Source organism: Chiloscyllium plagiosum, unplaced genomic scaffold (assembly GCF_037043375.1).
Source record: "Chiloscyllium plagiosum isolate Xiang-an unplaced genomic scaffold, Cpla_swu_hap1 HiC_scaffold_1, whole genome shotgun sequence".
Lineage (NCBI taxonomy): Eukaryota > Metazoa > Chordata > Chondrichthyes > Orectolobiformes > Hemiscylliidae > Chiloscyllium > Chiloscyllium plagiosum.
In genome coordinates, this window is record NW_028270139.1 from 11,210,047 (window position 1) to 11,235,991 (window position 25,945).

The 25,945-nt window shown below is 42.1% G+C and overlaps 1 long non-coding RNA gene across 2 annotated transcripts in view; it reads right to left on the reverse strand.

Moving 5' to 3' along the window:
• Positions 1 to 1,913: 1,913 nt before the first annotated feature.
• Positions 1,914 to 25,945, reverse strand: part of LOC148152071 (uncharacterized) — a 79,888-nt gene continuing 55,856 nt past the window's right edge. Inside the window, exon 3 of one of the 2 annotated variants that reach the window (XR_015757148.1) lies at positions 1,914 to 2,025. This is a non-coding gene — a long non-coding RNA (uncharacterized LOC148152071). Of the gene's footprint in view, positions 2,026 to 18,391; positions 18,621 to 25,945 lie in introns of those variants that run through there. The other variant, XR_015757145.1, reaches the window with a different exon arrangement.

A 25,945-nucleotide genomic window follows, 5' to 3' on the forward strand; every position in this document is an offset into this window, starting at 1 on the left:
ACGTCTCTTGTGTTACAACCTGGTATGAGATAACAGATTAAAATAAACTATAGCTGTCATAATTGGAAGACAAGTTTGTCAAGTAGGAAAAAATCTATCCAAATTTGAATTGAATTGAATTGAACTGAATTTATTGTCACGTGTACCGAGGCACAGTGAAAAGCTTTGTCTTGCGAGCAATACAGGCAGATCACAGAGTTAAGTAGCATAGATAAGTAAATAATAGGTAAACAGCAGCAAAAACAAAAACACAGTTACAGGCGAATGTTAAGTGTTTGTGAGTCCATTCAGTATTTTAACAGTAGTAGGGTAGAAACTGTTCCGAAACTGACTGGTGGGTGTGTTCAGGCTTCTGTACCTTCTTCCCGATGGTAGAGGTTGTAGAAAAACATTGCCAGGGTGGGATGGATCTTTGAGAATGCTGGCGGCCTTTCCTTGACAGCGGGCCTGGTAGATTGATTCTATAGATGGGAGGTTGGCCTTTGTGATTGTCCGGGCCCAGTTCACCACTCTCTGTAATTGTCTCTAATCTTGAATGGCACAGTGGCCATACCAGGTAGTGATACATCCAGACAGAATGCTCTCGATGGTGCACCTATAAAAATTGGCAAGGGTATTCGCCGTCATGCCAAATTTCCTCAGCTGCCTGAGGAAGAAGAGACGTTGTTGGGCCTTTGTAACCAGTGCATCCACATGAAGAGTTCAGGAAAGCTTGTTGTGGATGAGCACACCCAGTTAGAACTTCTTATGGACTAGAATTTCCCAAGCAGAACACAACAGCAAGCAATTACTAAGATAGCGTGGTGTACGAAAAGCCCAGTTATGGTTGGACAACCAACATTACTTATTCAATAGCATATAGGGGGAGGGAATATGTGCCACCATGTTAAACTAACAAGAAAATGTATAAAAATAAATGATTTGGAGGAACCGGTATTGGACTGGGGTGCACAAAGTTAAAAATCACATAACACCAGGTTATAGTCCAACAGGTTTATTTGGAAGCATTAGCTTTCGGAGCGCTCCTCCGTCATCAGACAGCTGTGGAGCATAAGATCTGAAGACACAAAATTTATAGCAAAAGTTTACAATGCATGCAACTGAAATTACATGTTGTGAAAGACCTGGATTTTTTGTTAAGTCCCTCATCTTTAGAATGACAGTGTTGGTTTCAGTTCTTTCATGTGTAAATCGTAAAACTTTTTTAAGATTTACATTCTCAAGTGAACTTTAATAACTGGTGAGATGTCGGCCCAGATAATGCATTAAAGGTGTGAGGTGCCCTGTGTGAGACTGTGCCACAATGGTCAGACTGATTCCAATCTAAAAAAAAGGATTTACAGAACCTTACATGGATTCATGCAGTTTTTGAGCAAAGTAAAATGTAATTCTGCAAGAACAAATTCATATGTATATGTGTGCATGTGGGTGTATGGGGGAGTGCCGAAGGGGGTTATCAGTGTGAGAGAGTGTGTGTATATGTGTGAGTGTGAGTATGAAGAGATATAAGTCTGTGAGAGGGTGCATGTGAGAGTGTGGGGGTGTATGTGTGAGCATATGAGAGGGTCTTCATGAGTGTATGTGTCTGTAGGAGTGTGTGTGTGTGTAGGAATGTCTCTGTATGTGCATCTGCTTGTGTGTGTGAGTCAGTGTGTGTGTGTGTGTGTGTGTGTGTGTGTGTGTCCGTCCGTCCGTTTCTGTGTGTGTGTGTGTGTGTGTGTGTCTGTAGAGTGCAATGGGGTCACCTGTAGTGTGACATGAACCCAGGGTCCTGGTTGAGGCCCTCCCTATGGGTACCGAACTTGGTTATCAGCCTCTGCTCGGCCACTTTGTGTTGTTGCCTGTCGCAAAGTCTGCCTTGGAAGACGGTCACCTGAAGGTCCGAGGTCAAATGTCCCGGGCCACTGAAGTGTTCTCCGACTGGGAAGGAAAGCTCTTGTCCAGTGATTGTTGTGCGGTGCTCATTCATCAAACCGTAGCCTCTGCTTGATCTCATCAATGTACCATGCCTCAGAGCATCCTTGCCTATAGCGTATGAGATAGACAACATTGGTTGAGTCACATGAGTACCTGCCACGTACATGGTGGGAGGTGTCCCCACATGTCATGGTGGTATCCGTGTCGACATTCTGACACGTCTTACAGCGTCTACCGTGACAGGGTTGTATGGTGCTGACCTAAAATCCGGGCAATTTGAGGTCTGCCGGTTGTTTAAAGGCAAGCAGTGGAGATGTGGGGAAGGAATTGGTGAGGTGCTCATCCTCATTGATAATGTGTTGCATGTCACGAAGAACATGGCGTAGTTTTTCAGCTCCTGGGACGTACTGGACAACGAAGGGTACCCTGTCAGTTGTAGCTCATGCCTGTCTCCTGAGGAGATCATTATGGTTTCTCACACATCAAAACTGGCGGTCGATGGGTTGAGCATTGTACCCCGTTTTTAAGAGGGCATCGTTGAGTACCTCCAGGTGCCCGTCACATTCCTCCTCATCTGAACAGATCCTGTGTGTGTGTAGGGCTTGTCCATAGGGGATGACTGTTTTAATATGTTTAGGGTGGAAGCTGGAGAAGTGTGGCATCGTGAGGTTATCCGTGGGTTTGCGGTAAAGTGAGGTACTGAGGTGCCTACCTTTGATGATGCATGTGTCCAAGAATGAGACAGATGGTAGAGAGTACTCCATGGTGAGTTTGATGGTGGGATGAAACTTGTTGATATCACTGTGTAGTTGTTTCAGTGACTCCTCTCCATGGGTCCAAAGGAAGACAATGTCATCTAAGTACCTGGTGTATAGTGTTGGTTGGAAGTCCTGTGTAGAGAAGTCTTGTTTGAACCTGTGCATAAAGATGTTGGAATATTGGGGTGCAAAGTTGTTCAACATGGCTGTTCATATGGAGAAGTTGTTGTCAAGGGTGAAAACATTATGGTCATAGATAAAGCGGATGAGTTATAGCACAGTGCTCGGAGATTGGCAGTTGTTGGTGTTGAGTACTGAGGCTGTTGCAGCGATGCCATCATTGTGGGGGATGCTGGTGTAGAGTGCGGAAACATCCATTGTGACGAGGAATGTTCCCGGTTCGGCTGGTCCATGGATGCTGAGTTCATGTAAGAAATCTGCAGTGTCGTGACAGAAGCTGGGCCCCCTGTACAATGGGTTTCAAGATGCCTTCGACATAGCCAGAGAGATTCTCACTCAGGGTCCCATTGTCCGTCACAATGGGACATCTTGGTGTGTTAGCTTTGTGTACCTTCGGAAGGCAGTAGAAGTCGCCTACGTGAGAAGTACGCGGGATAAGGGCGCATAGGGAACTCTGAAGGACTGGATCCAAAGTCCTGATCAATGTGTTTAATTCATAGGCATGCTCTTTGGTTGGATTAGCTGGTCGTTGCCTGTAGTGTTCCTGCTTGTTCAGTTGTCGGTACACTTCCTCGTAGTAATCTTCTATTCTGAATGACGATGGCTCCTCCTTTATCTGCTGGTTTGATGACTATGTTGTGATTGGTTTTGAGAACATGGATGGTGTTGTGTTGTGATCTTATGATGTTCTGCTCTACTTCGTGGGTGCAGCTGATGAACCTGGCATTTATATATTTCCTGACGGTTTGAGCATACATGTCAAGCCTAGGGCAGCGGCCCTCTGGTGGGGTCCAAATTGACTCCTTCTTTGGATCTCTACGGATCCCTGTGATGACTGATCTGGTTCCTCGGTGGGCTCATTGGGATCACTGCTAGCAATTTGAAACTATTCCCGGAGTCTCACTCATCTGATGAATTCTTCCGTGTCTGCTGCAAGAACCATGGGGTCCATTTTGGTGATGGGGCAGAAATTGAGACCCCTGCTAAGAACTTCAATGCCTTCCGGTTGAAGGATGTGGTCCGATAAGTTGATGATCGACTTCCCCGCAGTGATAATGTTTTCCATTGTGGTGCCGGGGTGGGCTTGGCTACTGCTGGAGGTGATGCCAAGGTTCCCCAGTTTCTTGTTCTTGGCTTGCATGTACGTGGTTTAGTTTTGTCGCCTTGCCTGTCTGACAATGTCCCGTAACTGTACCACTGTATCCTGAGTGCAGGCTGAGAGTGTGGACACGACCTTAATTTCAAGGTTGTGGCACCTGCTGTAGTCGACCCACTCAAGTCGACTGACAACGCAGACTACACGGGGAGAGTTTTACCACCGCACCTCTCGCAAACTCCTCAATCATCTTGGGCATTAACTCTACAGCACCAACTCTCAGCCTGCACTCAGTACAGTTCTGGGACATTGCCAAGTTCAAAATTCAACAAAGAGTTGGAGTTATGCCAAGGTTGGGGAAAATGGGGACAACGTAGCAAATGTATTTGTTCCGGAAACTCTGAGAATTGCTAACCCACTTGACATATTTGTCAAAACATCATCTCATGAGAGCAAGAAGAAAGCTCAAGAAGGTGCATGTACCCCTCTTTGACCATAGGATGACCAATAGACACTCTCATGGTTTTATAAAAAATATGAATAGTCTTTCGCCCTTAACATTTTGCATTCCTCGCTCCATCCCTTTCACCTTTCGATGATTTCACCCTAATTGCTGGCATTCTTTTCCTGTATTTTTTTATGACCTGCTGAGGGGGTTGGGAATTATGATTATGATTTGAGGGGTCACCTACCACGACCATACTACTGGTGAATAACCAGCTGGAGACAGAAACAATGTGTCATGTTGTTTGATGAGGGCAGAGCGATGGACGTTATCTGTATGGAGTTCAGTAGGGCATTCAAAAAGGTTCCTCATGGGAGATTGATTAGCAAGGGAAGATCTCATGGGGTACGGGGGGAACTAGCTATTTGGATACAGAACTGGCTCAAAGGTAGAAGACAGAGGGTGGTTTTTCACACTGGAGGCCATGTCATTCGGCTTTAAAACCCCACTGCCTACTAGCCCACTGACGGGTGGAGGTGTGTGTGTGTGTGAGTGTGTTTGTGTGTGTGTGTGCACGCGCGCGTGTGTGTGTGTTTGCGTGCATGTGCACATTGGTGTTGTAAAATTCTACCGACATGTTACTTTCTCAGACAATAGCAATGAATCACTTTTTGGCTGAGAAATTGCACATCAACAAACCTAGATCACTAGAGTTTGATTTATTGTGAAGCCCCAAAGTGCAGGAACTGACTTATTGAGGAACTTCTAAAAATTGAAACATTCAGTCAAAAGCCTGGGTACTTCAAAGAAAACCACAACTTCTACACTATTGTGTGCATGCTGTTGTAATATTATTAAGTTTCAATCAAATAAAGCATTACCTATGTTTATATTTGAATGGAGATAACTATTACCATCAAAAGGTCAAATGACTCAGTGTGAAAAAAGGTATCTTGACCTAGGGAGAGTGAAAATGAAACAATAAGGTGGCATTCCAACAGAGCCCAACCAATTTTCAGTAATGCAAATCTGCTTCAAAGGGATTTGTAGAGTCATAGAGCTGTACAGCACAGAAACAGACCCTTCGGTCCAACTCGTCCATGCCGACCAGATATCCTAACCTAATCTAGTCCCATTTGCCAACATCTGGCCCATATCCCTCCAAACCCTTCCTATTCATATGCCCATCCAGATGCCTTTTAAATGTTGCAATTGTACCAGCCTCCACCACTTCCTCTGGCAGCTCATTCCATACATGAAAAAGGTGTTCCCTTTCACCCTGAACCTATGCCCTCTAGTTCTGGACTGCTCCACCCCAAGGAAAAGACCTTGTCTATTTATCCTATCCATGTCCCTCCCCAAGACATTATAAACCTCTATAAGGTCACCCCTCAGCCTCCGACGCTCCAGGAAAAACAGCCCCAGATTATCCAGCCTTGCCCTATAGCTCAAATCCTCCAACTCTGGCAGCATCCTTGTAAATCTTTTCTGAACCCTTTCATGTTTCACAACATCCTTCCAATAGAAAGGAGACCAGAATTGCACACAATATTTCAAAAGTTCCATGTCCTGTACAGCAGTAACATGACCTCCCAACTCTAAACTCAACTCTAATCAACTCTAATGAACAAAGAGACCTTGGAGTGCAGGTTCATAGCTCCTTGAAAGTAGAGTCGCAGGTAGATAGGATAGTGAAGAAGGCGTATCCTATCTACCTGCGACTCTACTTTCAAGGAGCTATGAACCTGCACTCCAAGGTCTCTTTGTTCAGCAACATTCCCTAGGACCTTACCATTAAGTGTATAAGTCTTGCTAAGATTTGCTTTTCCAAAATGCAGCACCTCACATTCATCTAAATTAAACTCTATCTGCCACTCCTCAGCCCATTGGCCCATCTGGTCAAGATCCTGTTGTAATCCGAGGTAATCTTCTTTGCCGTCCTCTATACCTCCAATTTTGGTGTCATCTGCAATCTTACTAACTGTACCTCTTATGTTCACATCCAAATCATTTATATAAATGATGAAAAGTAGTGGACCCAGCACCGATCCTTGTGGCACTCCACTGGTCACAGGCCTCCAGTCTGAAAAACAACCCTCCATCACCACCCTCTGTCTTCTACCTTTGAGCCAGTTCTGTACCCAAATGGCTAGTTCTCCTTGTATTCCATGAGATCTAACCTTGCTAACCAGCCTCCCATGAGGAACCTTGTCGAATACCTTACATGAAGTCCAAATAGATCACATCTACCCCTCTGCCCTTATCATTCCTTTTTGTTGCTTCTTCATTGGATGCCACTTCAAAAAAAGCAGTGCTGCCTGTTTGGGATCAGCTATCAGTCATGGAGACTATTAGAATGCAAACCAGCTCAGAAACTGTCTGACAGGATCCAAATGTATTCAGATTCTGCAACCATTCATGATCCAATAACATTAACACTTATGTGATCATTGGTGGTGGCTGACAGTGGCTAACAAGTATAATTGGCCCCCTTGGAACTCCTGTATTTTATGTACTCTTTTCACTGGAACAATCTACCTACAGCAAGAGGAAGAAACCAAAAAAAGTTATCAGAAGGATTCCTTGGCTTGTCATAAAATGACAGACCGAGCAGTGTCTAACTATGTATCTTCTCAGTCTTCAAAGGAAAAACATAATGGGTCCGAATATCTACTTTGGGTGTAGGTGGATCCAGGTTGGACTTGAAATTAGGCTTCAAGCTTTCAAAATGATCAAAGGCAAAATCAGATGTTACTGGAAAAATTTAGCAGATCAGGTAGCATCTGGAGAGAGAAAGCAAAGTTAATGCTTTGAATCCAGTGACCCGTCTGCAAAATGGGTTTTCATTTGTAAAATTGTAAGCTTCAAACCTTCCATGAACCAATGCAAATTAAGTTTTACTTTTTCAAAAAATAATTCCTTTACATATTTGAGGTAACATACATTTAATTCAAAAATCAAGCATTTGTAATCAGACTGTAGTTTAATATGGATAAATGTGTAGTTACCCACTTTGGTGGCAAGAACAGGAAGGCAGATTACTACCTAAATGGAGACAAGTTAGGTAAAGGGGAAGTACAACGAGGTCTAGGTGTTCTTGTACAGCAGTCAATGAAAGTAAGCATGCAGGTACAGCAGGCAGTGAAGAACGCTAATAGCATGCTGGCCTTCATAACAAGAAGAATTGAGTATAGAAGCAAAGAGGTCCTTCTGCAGCTGTACAGGATCCTGGCGAGACTGCACCTGGAACATTGTGCGCAGTTTTAGTCTCCAAATTTGAGGAAGGACATTCTGGCTATTGGGGAAGTGCAGCATAGGTTCACGTGTTTAATTCACAGAATGGCAGGACTATCATATGTTGAAAGCTTGGAGCGACTGGGCTTCTATACACTTGAGTTTAGAAGGATGAGAGGGGATCTGATTCATGATCTAATAACATTAAAGCTTATGTGATCATTGGTGGTGGCTGACAGTGGCTAACAAGTATAAAATACTCCTGTATTTTATGTACTCTCTTCACTGGAAGAAACCAAAAAAATTATCAGGAGGATTCCTTGGCTTGTCATAAAATGACAGACCGAGCAGTCATTAAATTATTAAACAATTGGACACTCTGGAGGCAGGAAGCACGTTTCCGCTGATAGGTGAGTCCAGAACCAGAGGATACAGTTTAAAAATAAGGGGTAGGCCGTTTAGAACAGAGTTGAGGAGAAACTTCTTCACCCAGAGAGGGGTGGGTGTATGGAATGCTCTGCCCCAGAAGGCTGTGGAGGCCAGGTCTCTGGTTACTTTCAAGAAAGAAATAGATAGAGCTGTTAAAGATTGTGGAATCAAGGGTTAAGGGGATAAGGCAGGAACAGGATACTGATTGTGGATGATAGGCCATGATCATAATGATTGGTGGTGCTGGCTCGAAGGGCCGAATGGCCTACTCCTGCGCCCATTGTCTATTGCCCATTTCTCCACATCTGACTAAGCTGATTTAAAATCCCTCTGAAGATACTGGAATGCATATGAAAATGAGGGTTGACATATGTAATACCAGCCATAGTAGGTACATCAATCCTGCCAATGTTATTTCTCATCAAGTACATGATAAAATGCCTTAGGGTGATTACATCTTCAGGGCGTCCCAGAACACATCAGTCAGTGAAGTATTCACTTTTGTTATATATAACAATTTTCATGATATTCAGTTAAATACAAATCATTGTGTTGCCGTGATTCGTACCTCTAAAATATATTTTCCCTCCGATTAGCACAAATGTGAAGAGTAATTGATGATAAGCAGTTTTAATTGTTATTATATTCATAGGGGCATATTAGTAGTTTCTGGTATATTTCAATATTAATCTGTTTTCTAGATCGAGGTAAAAACAATGACTGCAGATGCTGGAAACCAGATTTTGGATTAGTGGTGCTGGAAGAGCACAGCAGCTCAGGTAGCATCCGAGGAGCTATAAAATCGACGTTTCAGGCAAAAGCCCTTCTGTTTTCTAGATCTGCCTATTGAAAGCTCTGAAGCTTTTTGCGTGCAGACTAATCTCTAATTTTGCCAACCCAACAATAAGAATACCATATATACTCAAGTAAATGTTGATCTCATGTAAAAGACCCCTATTTTTGGTGAAAAAATTTGGAATTTGCCATATATCTTGTATAAAAGTCAACCCTAGTTCTTCACAGATAACAGATCAACATTTGTGAATCAAGCTATTATCCTGTACATCAATGTTACAATGAGGAAATGAATCCTTTTTCACGCTATTATTGCCTTAATGTACAATTCACACCAATTTGGCGCACAAGTTAAAGACGCATCAGGTCAGAGTCAGGTGACGTCCTCCTTTGTGTGCAGCTCAGCAGAGCTCAGTTCTCCTGTAGCACTCAAGGAATACTGTAATTCATTGTGATTTTTCTCTTTATTCATTTAGAGATCAATGGTGTTTCTGCTAATGCTACGGTATTTTAGACTGTCGCATGAATTTCAGCCCCTCACAAGTAGTATCCATGTAATATTCGACCTCATAAATCAAACCTTAAAAAATAGCCTAAAAAATTTGACTTCTACACAAGCATATACAGTAATTATTTTCGTACATTGTAGCGGTCTATTCATTAGCATTGAACTGCGAGATTGTTCTCTGCCTTTTTTTAATTCCTGTCTAATCCTGTTCCATCCTAACCCTCCCTAACCATTGGAAATCAGACAGGAGACCAATTTAAAGTATGTGTGTATTTATCTATCTGCAACTGACCCCCAAGTGTAACCAGCAGGACTCCACAGGATGATGAGGCAAATAGGAGTTCCCACTTTCAAAGGGATGCCATAACATTTTAACTGGTTCCAAGTTGAAAGATTACTATAGCTTCACTGTCAGGCTAGGGCAGGGGGTGGGAAGGGTGAAGCACTCATTGGAATTGACCCGAAAAATCACAGCCCCTCCTGTTTCGATTCCCTCTTCCCTGCCATTAAAGAAGCCTGAATACTTGAGTAAAGAAAGAATATCTTTAAAAAAAAGTTGCTAACTCTAAACTGACCTCCTGAAGACCAATCAGTGACTTTTACATTAGTGAATTAGTCAGACCTCTCTAACAGAGTAACAAAGCATTTCTTTCACTCAACGCAAAGTAAACATATGAGTTAGGAACAGGGGTAGGCCATTCTGCCCTTCCAGCGCGCTCCTCCATCAACAAGATCATTGTTGATCTATTAATCCCCATTTCCACAAACCCCAATAACTTTTCTCAACCTTGTTTATCAAGAATCTTTCTTCCCCTCGCTTAAACATATTTGAAGACAGTGCTTCCAATATTTTCAAGGGAGTTCCAAAGAGACAGAACATTCCAGAAGAAAAAAGTTCTCCTCATCTGTACTATGCGTGAGGCCATTTATTTTTAAACCATGACCCAATGCTCTGGAGCAGAAACAGAAACTGATGGAAAATCTCAGCAGGTCTGGCAGCATCTTTGAAGAGAAATCAGAGTTAACATTTCAGGTCCAGAGACCCTTCTTCAAAACTTTAATTTTGATGCAGAAGATAGGGTGGGGGGAGAGGTGAGGGGTAAATGATGGATGGAGATAGAGTCCAAAGAGAGAGAAGGAGAAACAAAGGAGTGGATAACCATCAGCCTGGGGGGACGAATGGCTACAGTTGAGGACTATTAGTGGCTAACAATGGGTGGTGTGATCATGTTACAGTAAGGCCTGTTGTGCGGGGTTTTGGAGTAAGGACATGGGAGAAAGTAGTTAAAATTGTTGAACTTGATATTGAGTCCAGAAGGCTGTAGAGTTTCTGAGTGCCGTTCTTCCAGCTTGCGCTGTGCTTTAGTGGAGCACTGCAGCAAAAAAAAAAGACAGAGGTTGGCCAGGGAACAAACTAGTGTGTTGAAACAACAGGCAACTGGAAGCTCAGGACAGAATATAGGTTTTCTGCGAAGTGGTCACCCAGTTCTTGCTTTATTTCCCCAATGTAGAGAAGACCACATTGTGAACAGCGTTCTGGACTCATCAACAAGAAGGAATATCTTTCCTATCTTTCCAGGATCTTTTATGTTTTAATCAAGTCACCTCTTACTCTTGTAAACACATCTTTAAAAAACCCGCCTGTTCAAACTTTCCTTCAAAGATGACCTGACAATCCAGTTATTACTCGAGTGGCACTTTTCTGAACTGTTTATAAGATACTTGCATATTTCATTATAGAAAGGAGACAGATGCTGGACACAATATTTGAGATGAGGTCTCACCAATGCATTTTATAAAGGAAACAAAGTCCTACTTTTGTATACAATTCCCTTCCTAATCAACATTGAGTTTTTCCTGTTCGATTTCTTACTGTACCTCTACAAGCTTTCTACAATTCACATACTAGGATACTCAGATTCCTCTGCATTTCAGAGCTTTGCAATCTCACCATTTAGATAATATGCTGCTTTTATATTCTTTCAGCCAAAATAGTAAATTTCACATTATCCCACATTGCACACCATTTGTTCAGTCTTTGTTAACTCACTTAACCCATGTATATCCATCTATAGTGTTTAGATTAGAGTAGTGATGGAAAAGCACAGTGGGTCAGGCAGCATCCGAGGAACAGGAAAATCGACGTTTCGGGCAAAAGCCCTTCATCAGGAATGAAGGGCTTTTGCCCAAAATGTTGATTTTCCTGCTCCTCGGATGCTGCCTGACCTGCTAGACTTTTCCAGCACCACTCTAATCTAAGCCCTGATTTCCAGCAACTGTAGTCCTCACTCTTGCCTATCTACCTATAGTGTCCTTATGTCATATTCACATCTTACTTTGCCATGTATCTTTTTGCGAGAAACAAGTTGGGTTGTTGTCTCTGGAGCAGTGAAGGCTGAGGGGAGACTTGATAGAAGTCTATAAAATTATGAGATGCATAGATAGGGTGGATGGTCAGAATCTTTTTCCCAGAGTTGAAATATCAAATATCAGGAGGCATGCATTTAAGATGAGAGAGGGAAAGTCCAAAGGAGATGTGAGGGGCAATATTTTTACACAGAATGGGAGGAGGCTGGAGCGTGCTGTCAGGAGTGGCGGTGGAGGCAGATGCATTCAGGGTTTTTAAGGGGTTTTTAGATAAGTACATGAATATGTAAGAATAGAGGCATATGGATCACCGGCAAGTAGAAGCAATTAGTTTAATTTGAGGTCATGTTCAGCACAGCATTGTGGCCCTAAGGGTCCGTTCCTGTGCTGTTCGATGTCCTAACTGTATCAGCCATTGCAGTGGATCCTTCATCCACATCATTTATATAAGTTGTAAAATGTTGAGGCCCCAACTCTGATGGTACCTTGCTAGCCATTTATGCCTGCTCTGTTTCCTGTTGACTTCCCAATCTTCTTTGCATGTCAAGATATCATCTCCTCCACCAAGAGTTTTACTTTCAGCAAAACCCTTTCCTGTGGCACTTTAAGAAACGTCTTCTGGAAGTTTAAGTACAGTACATTCAGTGTTTCCCCTTCAATAATTTTGGAATAAACAGTTTTATGAAGCCCAATGCTGTGGTAATGCAAGTTGGTATCCTGCATGTTAATGAAGGTGTGGATTTAAGCCCAATCCTTGATTTAACTAATTTTGATAAGAGTGCTTTGGAATAAGGTGACTTGGTTATCGGCAAAGAGGGACAGGACCTTTGCTGATATATGCTGTAGAACTTTGTGTTTACTTAGTCCACCTTAGTCTCGCTGATGACACCACCATAGTTGGTCAAATCTCAGATGGTGATGAAACAGACTTACAGACAGGAGGTTGAAGACCTGGAAAAATGGTGCACTGAGAACAACCTAGCTCTCAGTGCCTGCAAAACGAAGGAACTCACTATTGACTTTCGGTGGGATGTTACTTATGCTCCCTTACACATTAACAGCACAGAGGTGGAACAAGTGGAGAATATCAAACTCCTGGGAGTGGTCATCCACAACAAGCTTTCTTGGACTCTTCATGTGGACGCACTGGTTACAAAGGTACAACAATGTCTCTTCTTCCTCAGGCAGCTGAGGAAATTGGGCATGATGGTGAATACCCTTACCAACTTTTATAGGTATGCCATCGAGAGCGTTCTGTCTGGATGTATCACTACCTGGTATGGCAACTGTACCATTCAAGATCGGAGACGGTTACAGAGAGTGGTGAACTCGGCCCGGACAATCACAAAGGCTAACCTCCCATCTATAGAATTCATCTACCAGGCCCACTGTCAAGGAAAGGCCGCCAGCATTCTCAAAGATCCATCCCACCCTGGCAATGTTTTTCTACAACTTCTACCATCGGGAAGAAGGTACAGAAGCCTGAACACACCCACCAGCCGGTTTTGAAACAGTTTCTACCCTACTGTTGTTAGAATACCGAATGGACTCACAAACTCTTAATATTCAGATATACCTGTGTTTTTGTTTTTGCTGCTGTTTACCTATTATTTACTTATCTATGCTACTTAACTCTGTGATCTGCCTGTATTGCTTGCAAAATAAAGCTTTTCACTGTGTCTCGGTACACGTGACAAAAAATTCAATTTAATTCAAATCTATGGTCATGGCTTTACAACACCCGAAGTAACTGTTTGTTATTGCTGTTGTTGTATGACATTTGAATTGGTTTAATAGATTTATTTTTTGGATTTGCAGCCTTAATTCATTACTCAAATTTGTACTCCATCAGTGGGCAAGACTGCTGCAAGATCTTGGTTGACATGTCTCATTCCTCGGCATAACCTACTGGGTTGCTCTAACTGTTTGCCCAGGAACAAGACATGTCAACCAAGACCTTGTGGCAGTCTTGCTCACTGACGGAGTACAAATTTAATGAGGGGAAAGGAAGGCAAGAAGCAATGGGCAGGACAATATGAATACCATCGAGGTTTCATCTCATTTCTTTGGGAACATTGACAACAGCAACTGCAGAGAAGCCTGTGGCCCAGACCGCACTATGATGGCTTCAGTCAAATGAGTCAATGATGTAGAGTCCGAAGATAAGAAAAAAAAAATTAAAGGAGAAAATCAGTAAGAATTGTAGTGGTCTGTATTGTTTTTCCATCACTCACAAAATTGACGATCATGATCAATGGATGATTCATTCTTAATCCTTGAGAGATTTCAAGATATCATCTCCTCCACCAAGAAAAGAATGGAATGCAGAAGGATGGGCATATGAACTACCAAGTATGAACTGCCTATCCAAATGTTAGCTCTCAATTGCCAATGAAATATAGTCACTGAATTATAGTCATTCTTTTGGAGTAGAATAAGGGCAGCTCAGTGCTCAGCACTATTGCTTCACTATGCCATGGACCTGGATTGATTCCTACTCCTATTTTTCTGGAGTTTGCACATTCTCCCCATGTCTGTGTGGGTTTCCTCTGGGTGTTCCGATTTCTTCCCACAGTGCAAGGGTGTGCAAATTAGATGGATTGGTCATGCTTAATTATCCAGACTGTTCAGGGATGTGCAGGCTAGGTGGATTAGCCATGGGAAATGCAGGGTTACAGGGATGGGGTAGTGGGGGTGGGTCTGGGTTGGATGCTCTTCAGAGGGTCAGTGTGCACTCAAAGGTTGAATGGCCTGCTCTCACACAATAGGGATTTTATGATAAAACCTGGCAGCCAAATTGTGCTCAGCAAGCTCTCATAGCCTGCAGGGTAAGAATGATCAAATCATTTTCTTTTGAATATTAGTTTCAGGTGGACTGGATTAAAATGCACCTCAGTGAGTTTCCCTTTCTTTTATTTTTACATTTCATCTGTAATAGGAGTTATGGAGCCAAATGATAATTTTGAATTAATAAGAGATCACATTAATAGAGAGATGAAAACACAGCTGTATTTTGCTGCTGGTATTGATTCTCCGCTGCAGGTTTGAGTGTAATGGTGGTGAAGTAGCCCATCAGAAGTCAATGAGTAGGAGATGACCATTGAAGAAAAAGGATATTTAGTGTGGGATAGGTCTGGGAGGTCAAAGATCCCCTTGTAGTGACTGCTCATAAATACATCTGTTGCTGACACCGCAGACAAAATTGCAATAACATGGTTCACTGATGTTATAGATTCCTGCCCTGGATCTCTTAACTGGGGTGACATTAAGGTTGGATGACAATGCACACAGTCCAGTGGACAAGCCACAGCACTTACATGGTGCAAATGTATTAAGGAATTAGCTGGATGGCCTGCACTTCTCATACACTTGAAAGAAAGATGGGCCATTGATCATTTTTTGCCACACACTAAGCAGAAAGTCTTTTGATCTAAATTGTAACCTATTGTGGAAGTAAAGGGAATAATTCTCCTCTTGAAGGGTGTTTGTACAGAACTTAAATCAAAACACTTTCAAACTCCATTGTTTACTCCCTTTCATTCATTCATTCCCTCATTCCATGATGACTGTTTTCATTTCTGAGTAGCTCCTAAAGTCTGTGGTCTTATTCTATATAATAAACATTAATTTAATCATCTTAAATTTATTCACACCAGTATGCTGTCAGGACCTCAGCCAACCTGAGAGGCTTTGCCATTCTACATTATGACTCCATTTGCCATCTTGACATGCAGTACTCTATATTTCAGCACAACTGTGTATAATTTATTGAAATATTGTCAGTGATGTTTAATTTTGGAATCCTGAAGCACAATTGCCAGGGTGTGTCAAATTTCATGTGATGGCATTTGTTTCTGCGTCCTTTTGTATTATGTGCGTTGCATTTCTTTGTTTTTGTCCAGAAGTAGTTAAGATTTCAAATTAATCCGAGGCATTCCAAAAACTTTAAAATGTTATTTTAGTGATTAGTAGAAAGTTGGATTGATTCAGTACAGTTCAAACATACATAAAACGTTTCATCTCTGAAACTGAACTCTGATGTCAGTTCGACAAATTAACATTGTGTCAAAGTGTTTTTGATTAAGATGACTGTGCGTCCCTGCTGACACCTTCCTGACACCATTCTAACAGGCTTCAAGTCTCCCAACTCATAACGTTGGTAAAATTCAACCCCTGTTTTATGATTGAGGTGGGGGTACTGATGGTAGGCCTTTAAAGCAAGAAATACGTAACCATTGATCTGTAACACCCAGGGATTGTCATTTGTCATCAGATGAGCACTTTCACTCATTTGATCTGTAAGAAATTGAGTGAATAAGCAGGTAAATTATTTCAGCAGTGATGGAAATGTGTTGCTGGAAAAGCGCAGCAGGTCAGGCAGCATCTAGGAACAGGAGAATCGACGTTTCGGGCATTAGCCCTTCTTCAGGAATGAGGAAAGTTGGTCCAGCAGGCTAAGATAAAAGATAGGGAGGAGGGACTTGGGGGAGGGGCGTCGGAAATGTGATAGGTGGAAAGAGGTCAAGGTGAGGGTGATAGGTCAGACTGGGGTGGGGGCAGAGAGGTCGGGAAGAAGATGCAGGTTAGGAAGGCGGTGCTGAATTTGATGGATTTGACTGAGACAGGCTGGGGGGAGGGGAAATGAGGAAACTGGTGAAATCCGAGTTCATCCCTTGTGGTTGGAGGGTTCCTAGCCGGAAGATGAGGCGTTCTTCCTCCAACCGTCGTTTCGCTGTGGTCTGACGATGGAGGAGTCCAAAGACCTGCATATCCTTGGTGGAGTGGGAGGGGGAATTGAAATGTTCAAGGACCACAATTTCCCCCACGACGTGGTCGACGATGCCCTCCACCGCATCTCTTCCACTTCCCGATCCTCCGCCCTTGAACCCCGCCCCTCCAACCGCCACCAGGACAGAACCCCACTGGTCCTCACCTACCACCCCACTAACCTCCATGTACAGCGCATCATCCGCCGCCATTTCCGCCACCTCCAAACGGACCCCACCACCAAGGATATATTTCCCTCCCCTCCCCTATCAGCATTCCGTAAAGACCACTCCCTCCGTGACTCCCTCGTCAGATCCACAACCCCCACCAACCCAACCTCCACTCCCGGCACCTTCCCCTGCAACCGCAGGAGGTAAAAGACTTGCGCCCACACCTCCCCCCTCACCTCCCTCCAAGGCCCCAAAGGAAACTTCCATATCCGCCACAGATTCACCTGTACCTCCACACATATCATCTATTGCATCCTTTGCACCCGATGTGGCCTCCTCTATTTTGGGGAGACAGGCCGCCTACTTGCGGAGCGTTTCAGAGAACACCTCTGGGACACCCGGACCAACCAACCCAACCACCCTGTAGCTCAACATTTCAATTCCCCCTCCCACTCCACCAAGGATATGCAGGTCTTTGGACTCCTCCATCGTCAGACCACAGCGAAACGACGGTTGGAGGAAGAACGCCTCATCTTCCGGCTAGGAACCCTCCAACCACAAGGGATGAACTCGGATTTCACCAGTTTCCTCATTTCCCCTCCCCCCAGCCTGTCTCAGTCAAATCCATCAAATTCCTAACCTGCAATCTTCTTCCCGACCTCTCCGCCCCCACCCCAGTCTGACCTATCACCCTCACCTTGACCTCTTTCCACCTATCACATTTCCGACGCCCCTCCCCCAAGTCCCTCCTCCCTATCTTTTATCTTAGCCTGCTGGACACACTTTCCTCATTCCTGAAGAAGGGCTAATGCCCGAAACGTCGATTCTCCTGTTCCCTAGATGCTGCCTGACCTGCTGCGCTTTTCCAGCAACACATTTCCATCTCTGATCTCCAGCATCTGCAGACCTCACTTTCTCCTCAAATATTTCAGCAGTGATACAAACACAATGCAGTGCAACAAATACACAAGGCAGCTCATCACCAGTTTCTTCAGACCATTTGGGGATGGGCAATAAATGCTGGTCTCACCAGTTGTGCCCACTACCCATGAATATTTTTTTTAAAAATGAAGGTACACTTACTTTATTTTGCTTTTGGGGATGTGATACTTTGACTATCCCATTCAATATTTCACTGATCAACCCAACATTTCATTACCAGGCAAAACATTACTTTCTCCAGCCCGGGTGAAAATCTGTCTGTTCTCTCAAGCCTCTGAATTTATGGCTCAAATGCAGATCATGCCAACCCGGATTATTTTTGTCATTGTGTTACCTTTTTTTCCCTTCTTTGTTCTTTGATTCTCGGGAAGCCAAGCAAAGTGATTGAGATCTTAAGAGAATTGTGGCCAGATCTCAACGTTATGTAAAGCTGAATCTTGCTCCAGTTACACAAACAGGAAAACTGTCGATTGGTTCCTATGGCCTGCTGAAAAGCTGGCATTAGTCGAATCGCTTTTGAAAAATCTTGCCACAAAAATAGAAGATTGGAATCTGACTTTGCACTCTGAGACTGGTTTAAGAGAACAAAGGTTACTTTCCATGCGTGAAGAAACCATTTAAAGTTTGGAATTTTTTTACCTCCCTCTTTTATCAAGTAATTAAACCAATTAATTTGTCACAATTCCGTACAGATATTTGATTATTTCAGGATACGCCCAATGCTGAAAACAAATGAAAAATCAACTAGGTCAAAGCATGTGAATTTGCACCAAGTTTATTTTTGAGAATTGTCATAGCATTTCTGATGTCATTTCAGCTTGAAGTAGCATTCGTGCACACTTTTAGAAGTCTTGCTTTAACAAGAAAATTAATCCTATATTGACAAACAAATGAAACGTTCTGCACTCTTTCTTGTTTATTCTGAAGGTGACAGTTATGATGTGTACAATAAAAGCAAAATATTTCTGGACATCGGAAATGGGTTGGACAAACTCAGGAGGTCTGGTAGCATCTGCGGAGAGAAAGAGTTAACATTTTGAATGTTAACATCTGGAAGTGATATTTATGTTATGATATTTATTCCACTATTGCTTTTTATACTTGAAGTGTTGTCAATGATCCTTTTCTCTCTCCGTGTAATAGTTTAAAAGTTTGTCAAAAATATAGTCATAAGAAAAATGCAAATTGTTACTAATTAATCTGAGCTTGTATTGAATTTGTTATTTTGTCAATGAAACCAAAGATCAGCTAAATGGCTCATCTGCATTTGCAAGTGTAGAATGAAAAATGTAAGCCGGGGCTTGATGCATTTAGAGTGGTAATGAAAATGTTCATTTTGTAATATACCAATCAAATAATTCATTATCTGTAAATTCCATGTTCACGGCTGATATTGATGACGTGCAGACCTTAAATGTTTTGCATGAAGATGACAATACAACAAAGTGATATTTTGTACTTCTCCATTGAAGATGCTGGTAGGATTTTGTTTATAATATTGTTAGTATAAAAAATCTTCAACACATTAGTCTTACTTTAGTTCTGTTAATGGTGCTATTATGAATTAATAAAGTTACTTACTTGAATATTATGTGTACTGCAATTTGTAATGACACTATAGTGTCTTCAATATTGCTAATATATATGACATTTTAAGAATATGCGTGAAAATTGGTACCTTAATTTAAATACCAATAGTCACAGTAATATTTGGTTCCGTTCAGTTCATTTGGATAGGGAGCTTTAAGCAAATGAGGAAATATTAGAATTATTTTATTCCCTTTTTCTGTTGATTTACTGTGAATTTTCATTTACAAACCAAATAAAGAAATTACAATTGGGTAGGTATTATGGATTATGAGAACACAGTATAATCTTACTAACTATCAGGCAAAATTGATCTCTGCACTTTTGCAAAGGATCATAAATAGATGTGTTGTTCAAAAAATATTTCCATTATTGTCTAGATGGAGATTGAACACAATAAAATGCTTGAATTGCAGACTGATCTTTAGATTATCAACATCAGAAATATGCAAATATATTCCAACATTAGCCTAAGATACTTCTCACAGTTAAACCCCCCCAAACTGAAGACATTAAAATCAAAGAAAAGGACAAAGAGCAAATTTTAAAACCCCATGTTTCGTCATCCTTGAAATATCCGAGCATCGCCATCATAGCTGACAGTCTCTAATTGATTTGCATTCTTTGGAAATAGGTTGATGGTTTTGTTACCAAATAAATATTTTCATCATGATTCAAATTGTTTGAAAGAACAGAGGCACTAATAAGTCTCAAATGAGTCTAGTTGTTTTTCTCTTGTCTCCAGGATGGAAGGTTATGGTTTCAGAATGCACTCCATGGTTTGAGCATGTTTGACTGGACTTTGAGGCTGGTGTCACCACTCACTGTTCACTGCCTTTGCACTTGGCTATGTCACACTAGCAGTACCACCAGCAGGCGTAGTTCAACATCCCATACCAGGCATTGGTCTGCTCAGGGTAAACAATGATATGTCTCATTGACCTATCAGATGCAAGAATTGTTAATAAGTAGAATAGTATCTGAACTGGAAGTGTCTGTTAGAATATTGAATTCTGAAAGAACAAGCCTCAAGCCTTTAACTTGCAGAAGGGTTTTGGCTGTAATGGAGATTCTCACCCATAACAAATTCTCACTTTTTCGCATGAGTTTCATTCATATATGTAAGGTAAGTACAGCAACCTCACACTGTTCAATACATTTGAGTGTTGAATCAGGTAACAAGGCTTGTTATCAGCAGAACTTGCCAAACAGCAATTTCCCAATTTTGAGATTTTTCCCCTGCAAATGTATAGTGGACAGAAGGTGCTTTTCAAATGTCTCCAAAACAAGGGTGTGTGCATTTAATCGCACCACCGTTTTTATCGCAAACTTGAGCCCATTATCTAGGCTGACATTTTAGTGCTATACTAAGGGAATGCTGCATTGTCAGGTGAAATGGTGTTTGTTCTGGCAAAGTTCATGTGATCTGATCCCACTGTTTGTAGAAAAGTACTCTTGATATGTTTCCGAATATTCCTGCTGCAACCAATACCATCAAAGATACATTAATTCGTTTTTCATTTAATTTTATTTACAGTTATTTGGTTACATCAAACTTGAGTATTGCTGATATCTCTTCTTTTCAGCAATACATTTTTATGTGTGGATCACTGTTGCATTTGATTAGACTAGATTCCCTACAGTATAGAAATGGCCCCTTTAACCCAACAAGTCCACACCGACCCTCCGTACAGTACCTCACCCAGACCCATTCCTCATATTTACCCAGATTAATACACCAAACACTTTGGGCAATTTAGCATGGCCAATTCATCTGACCTGCACATCTTTGGATTGTGGGAGGAAACTGGAGCACCCGGAGGAAACCCACACAGACACGGGGAGAATGTGCAAACTCCACACAGACATTTGCCTGAGGCAGAATTTGAACCCAGGTCCCTGATGCTGCGAGGCAGCAGTGCTAACCACTGAGCCACCGTGACACATGTTTGCTATGTAACATGAGTACATTCCAAGCAACCCTTTGCATTCTGTGCTTTGGGATTATTTTGAGAGATGCGTTTTGCAATATGAATGTCGGTCCTTATTCGATTTGTGTACACCAGTGTGTCTTGGATGTTGCTGAAAATGGGCACAACACACTAAAAGACAGTCCAGAAATCACTGTGCTGAAACTCAGGTGACCAATTCCACACTTTCTGACGGAAGGTACTGCCTGTCTTCCCGTCTAATACTAGCACTCACTGTGTGATGTTTCGGCTATTCATAATTTCGAATAGGATTTTGAAGCACTGTTTGATTTTTGGGGAATGTTTCAGTTTTTCAGTTTCATGATGTTTGAGCTTTTGTTCTGGGATTTCGTTATTGGTTAAAAACAATGCAGGATGCAAAAAAGGAAATATTTTGAAATGGATTGTCACTGTTGTTTTTTAATCTGTATAGTTTTACATCATTCCTTTGACGCCGAAACCAAAACTATAGCAACCAAGAAAAATACCATAATTGAGGAGATACATTCAGTCAATTTGACAGGAGCCTGCTAAATAGAGTAATTGTAAGGAAGTTGTCCTGAGGATTAATGGGATCAGGACGGCATGGTGGCTCAGTGGTTAGCTCTGTTGCCTCACAGTGCCAGAGACACGGGTTCAATTCCTGCCTCGGGCCACTGTCTGTGTGGAGTTTGCACATTCTCCCAGTGTCTGTGTGGGTTTCCTCCCACTCTTCAAAGATGTGTAGGTTAGGTGAATTGGCCATGCTAAATTACCTGTAGCGTTAGGTGCAGGGGAATGGGTCTGGGTGGGTTGCTCTTTGGAGGGTTGGTGTGGACCGGTTGGGTTGAAGGGCCTGTTTCCACACTGTAAGTAATCTTTAAAAAAAATCTAATTCCTTCTACAGTTTAACTGCTTGAGACTTTCACAACAGAGACCAAATGGCATTGTAAGTTGGTTCAGCAGCAGTCAGCAGTGTCGCAATCTTACAAATACAGCTTCAACATGACTTGGAGTGATTCAGATAGAACCTACTGTTGATAATGATACACATTCTCTTGAAATTCTTCTGGCCTGCCATTTTAGTGGAGGTTTAATAATAGACAGTGCAACATTTATATGTGTGTGTGTGAATCAGTTGCGCGTTAATATTGCTGACAATACATTCTAATTTAGAATGGCTATAATATCTCAGTGGACCCAACTAGGCAGAATCAGTTCCAGCAACAGGCTGCGCTAAAGCATTCATGGCCACACTGCCATGCTTGGGTGCAGTGGTAAATGTGTGTGACAGTAGACTTCTCCCGGTGGAGGTTATGAAATTTCTGCAAGTGACACTCCCTTAGGTGTCCAGTGCTCCAGAATTCTCAACTTGTGCTTTCTATTATTTGTAGTGTGTTTATGTCAGCTCTGACCTGGTAAATTTTGAGAGGCTGTACTGAAACATGGATCTCTGCTGATAATAGGACACCCCTCACTTCCAACTTCCCAAGTAGTCAGCAAATGTAATAGCCTAATGTTTTATTTAATGTAGAAAATCGACCAAACCATTCGCTTTACTGGACATAACCAGTGCTATCAGGAGATTGCAATGAAGTCTGGCCACATCTAAGCTATGAACAAGGAATATGCCAGTGAGATAATATCTAAGAGAAACCAGGGTTGTATAAGGTATTCCGATAAGTCCGGCAATAGTTGAACTTTAGCCCACAGGACCAAGGGAGTGTGAAGTGTATGCAATATGTTTTCTTTGAGATCAGATAGTTTTAGGAACACATAAACAAGAATAGATCAATCAGACCTTCAAGCCAGCTGTCCCATTCAAGGAGATTGTGGCTAACCTGCACCTCACATCTGTTTCTCTAGCTTTGCTAATGCCCTTAATGAAGATAAAATTTAAAATATCTGTTTAAAAGCATCCACTTTCTGTTGAGGGAGGGAATTCCAGACTTCTGAAGTCCTTTCTGTGAAAACGTTAAACGTGTTCCAGTTAGGAACTCTCCACGTTAAAGGTTTAAAATGTTCTGGAGAGTGTTCCACATAGCACAGGACTCAGCATAATGGTAATTTGCAACAGTGTAAATGTTATTTGACAAAAATGCAAAATGAATATATAACTGCTAAAAGAATAATCACTGGATAGAATTTAGAGCAAAATGGTTCTGCTGTGCAGATAAAAGGGAAGCAAAATCTGAGTAAACATTGTGGCCTTAACACAAACTTCTTGCTACAGAAGAAAATTAGGGGGATAAAGACTGAACTAATTTCCATAAAGGTTACATTTTTGTTCATTAACGATGAACGGCCAATAGTTAACATCTTGGGTCTTGTGCATTGATTCTGAAATTGTTGGATTTTTGTGTAAGTCATGCAATACGCAAAAATAAACAACAAAAGCTTGAGTTGAGTTGTAGAGAAACTAAGATTTCTGTAGCATTTTGCTAAAAAGTGACAAAATAGACACTGAGCATTCCCTGGTTGCGATCCCCGCAGTTACAACAGATCATGCATGTTAGTACTCTCTAATACTCATCTCATCAGATTTTATAGGGTTAATGGTCAGCACACCATTTTGTGTGGATTGCTGATACCATTTGCCACTTCTTCCAGAAGCCTGACCAAAATCAGAAATGGTTGCGCAATCTCGCCCTTTCTTGGTAATAAATAAAATTGAAAAATATCCCAACAGTCCCGACTCAAATCTTCTGTGTGGTGCACCTATATGTTTATTTTTCACTCCACTGAGTATTTCGGTCTCACGGTAGGCTTTTGACAAGCAGAGTCTGAGCAACTTCAAATTTGGGAATCCAGCCAGTCAAATTTATGTCAGGAAAGTTGTAAGGGATAGGTAAGGTCTTTCCATTTCCAAGGTGTACGGAATCCTTCCACGGTCCTCCCAGGTGCCCAAGTTACAGCAGAGGAATGCCAGAAGCGCAGCACAATTCTGCCCCCATTCTCTTCAAATTATTTTGAAACAATTTTCTGCTTCAGAATCTGGACCGCAGAGAGACCTTATTTTTGGAAATAGGTGGGGATCAAGAATACTCGATGCATTACAGAAACAGGTCGATGTGGTTTTGAATATATACCTAGATTTGAGTCTTGGTATTTGTATCTGGCTGACACAGTTTGGAAAAATCTCCTTTCTTTCCTTCTCATTGTCCTTCTCTTCTCTTCCCTCCCTCCCCCTCTCAACAGCAGCTGGTTCAGGTCCAAAATCAAATGAGTCTGAATAATCTTCATTTCGTTTTTTGTGAGTTCCTCTGACTGTTTTTACCAGTCACAGCTGTTGTGAAATAAAGAAGACAAAATTTGAGTTGCTGTCTTTGTGATGGAGTATAAATTGCGTTGACTTTGAGGTTGTGATAAGTGACGCATCCCAAGAGGAATAATTCATTACTTTCGTTGGATGCCTGGGAAACAAGAATAATTGAAATTCAGGGGATACAAATTGTATGTCATGCATTTAAATATTTTACAGTTTTTGCTGATGTTAGATATAATTCTTTTTACTTGGACAAGATGATTCTTTTTTCTCTTTCAGATCAGTGATTTTTTTTGTATTTGTTCTCAACTCTTAAATGGTTCTAAGTGATGGGTACAGCAAGATTATGGGCTGAATTTTACGGGGTGCCACGGTTCACACTCCTCTCAGCTAATAAATTGATGATTGGCAGAGGATCCACTGCAATCCTGTTGGCTGCCCTACCCTGCACCAATTTCATAGTGGGAGTAGGTGGGTCTTCCACCCCTATCTTGGACAGATGTTATGGCTTCAGGAGTTGGTGGCCAATGGAGATGATCTGCCCACGTCAAAGAGCCAAAGTAAATCCAGTGTTGTGTCCACAGTGGGGCCAGGACAATGATAGTGGAGGGAAAAGTGACCTTGAGGGGGAATGCATCACCCAGCATCATGCTGGGCAGACATAGTTGCTACACCTCCCACAAGGATTGGGCGTTTCCCGTCATTGGTAAAGTACCAACAGGATGAGGCTAATTATTGGCTACTTAAGGGCATCAATATGCCCAACTGCAGGTGGGTTGTCTGATATCTCTCCTGTCCCCATCCAATTTCAGACAGATTTGGACAGGCAACAGAAAGGGCTGTCTGTTGGTTACTGTGTGGTTTCCTCCCTTCAAACAGACCAACGTGTCCTGAAGGATCAGGCTGGGACAGGAAGGTGGGGACCAGGTCTAACAGCATTTCGCCAGGCCAGGACAAGTGAGTTTGGGGTCAGGTACAGGCTGGGTAAGGCATGGACAGATGGGGAGTGGGTCAAGCATGGCAGGACAAAGTCAGGACAGGACAGAGGGTCTATTGTTTCCATTCTTAATTCATTGGGAACTACTGCCTGGGCAAGCATTTGTTGTCCATTCTTACATGACATTGAGAAGGTTGTGGTGAGCTGCTGCCTTGACTTGCTGCAGTCTGTTTGTTGTGGATGTTGTTAAATTTGAGAGGGCGCAGAAAATATATGACAAGGATGATGCCAGGCTTGGAGGATTCGAGCTATAGGGAGAGGCTGAATAGGCTGGGGCTGTTTTCCCTGGAGCGTTGGACTCTGAGGGGTGACCTTATAGGGGTTTATAAAATCATGAGGGGCAAGGATACAGTAAACAGAAAAAGTCTTTTTCCTACTACAGGAGAGTGCAAAATTAGACGACATAGGTTTAAGGTGAGAGGGGAAAGATTTAAAGTGGACCTGAGGGGTCCTTTATCATGCAGCGGGTGGTGTGTAAATAGAATGAGCTGCAAGAGCAAGTGTGGAGGCTGGTACAATTACAATATTTAAAAGGCATC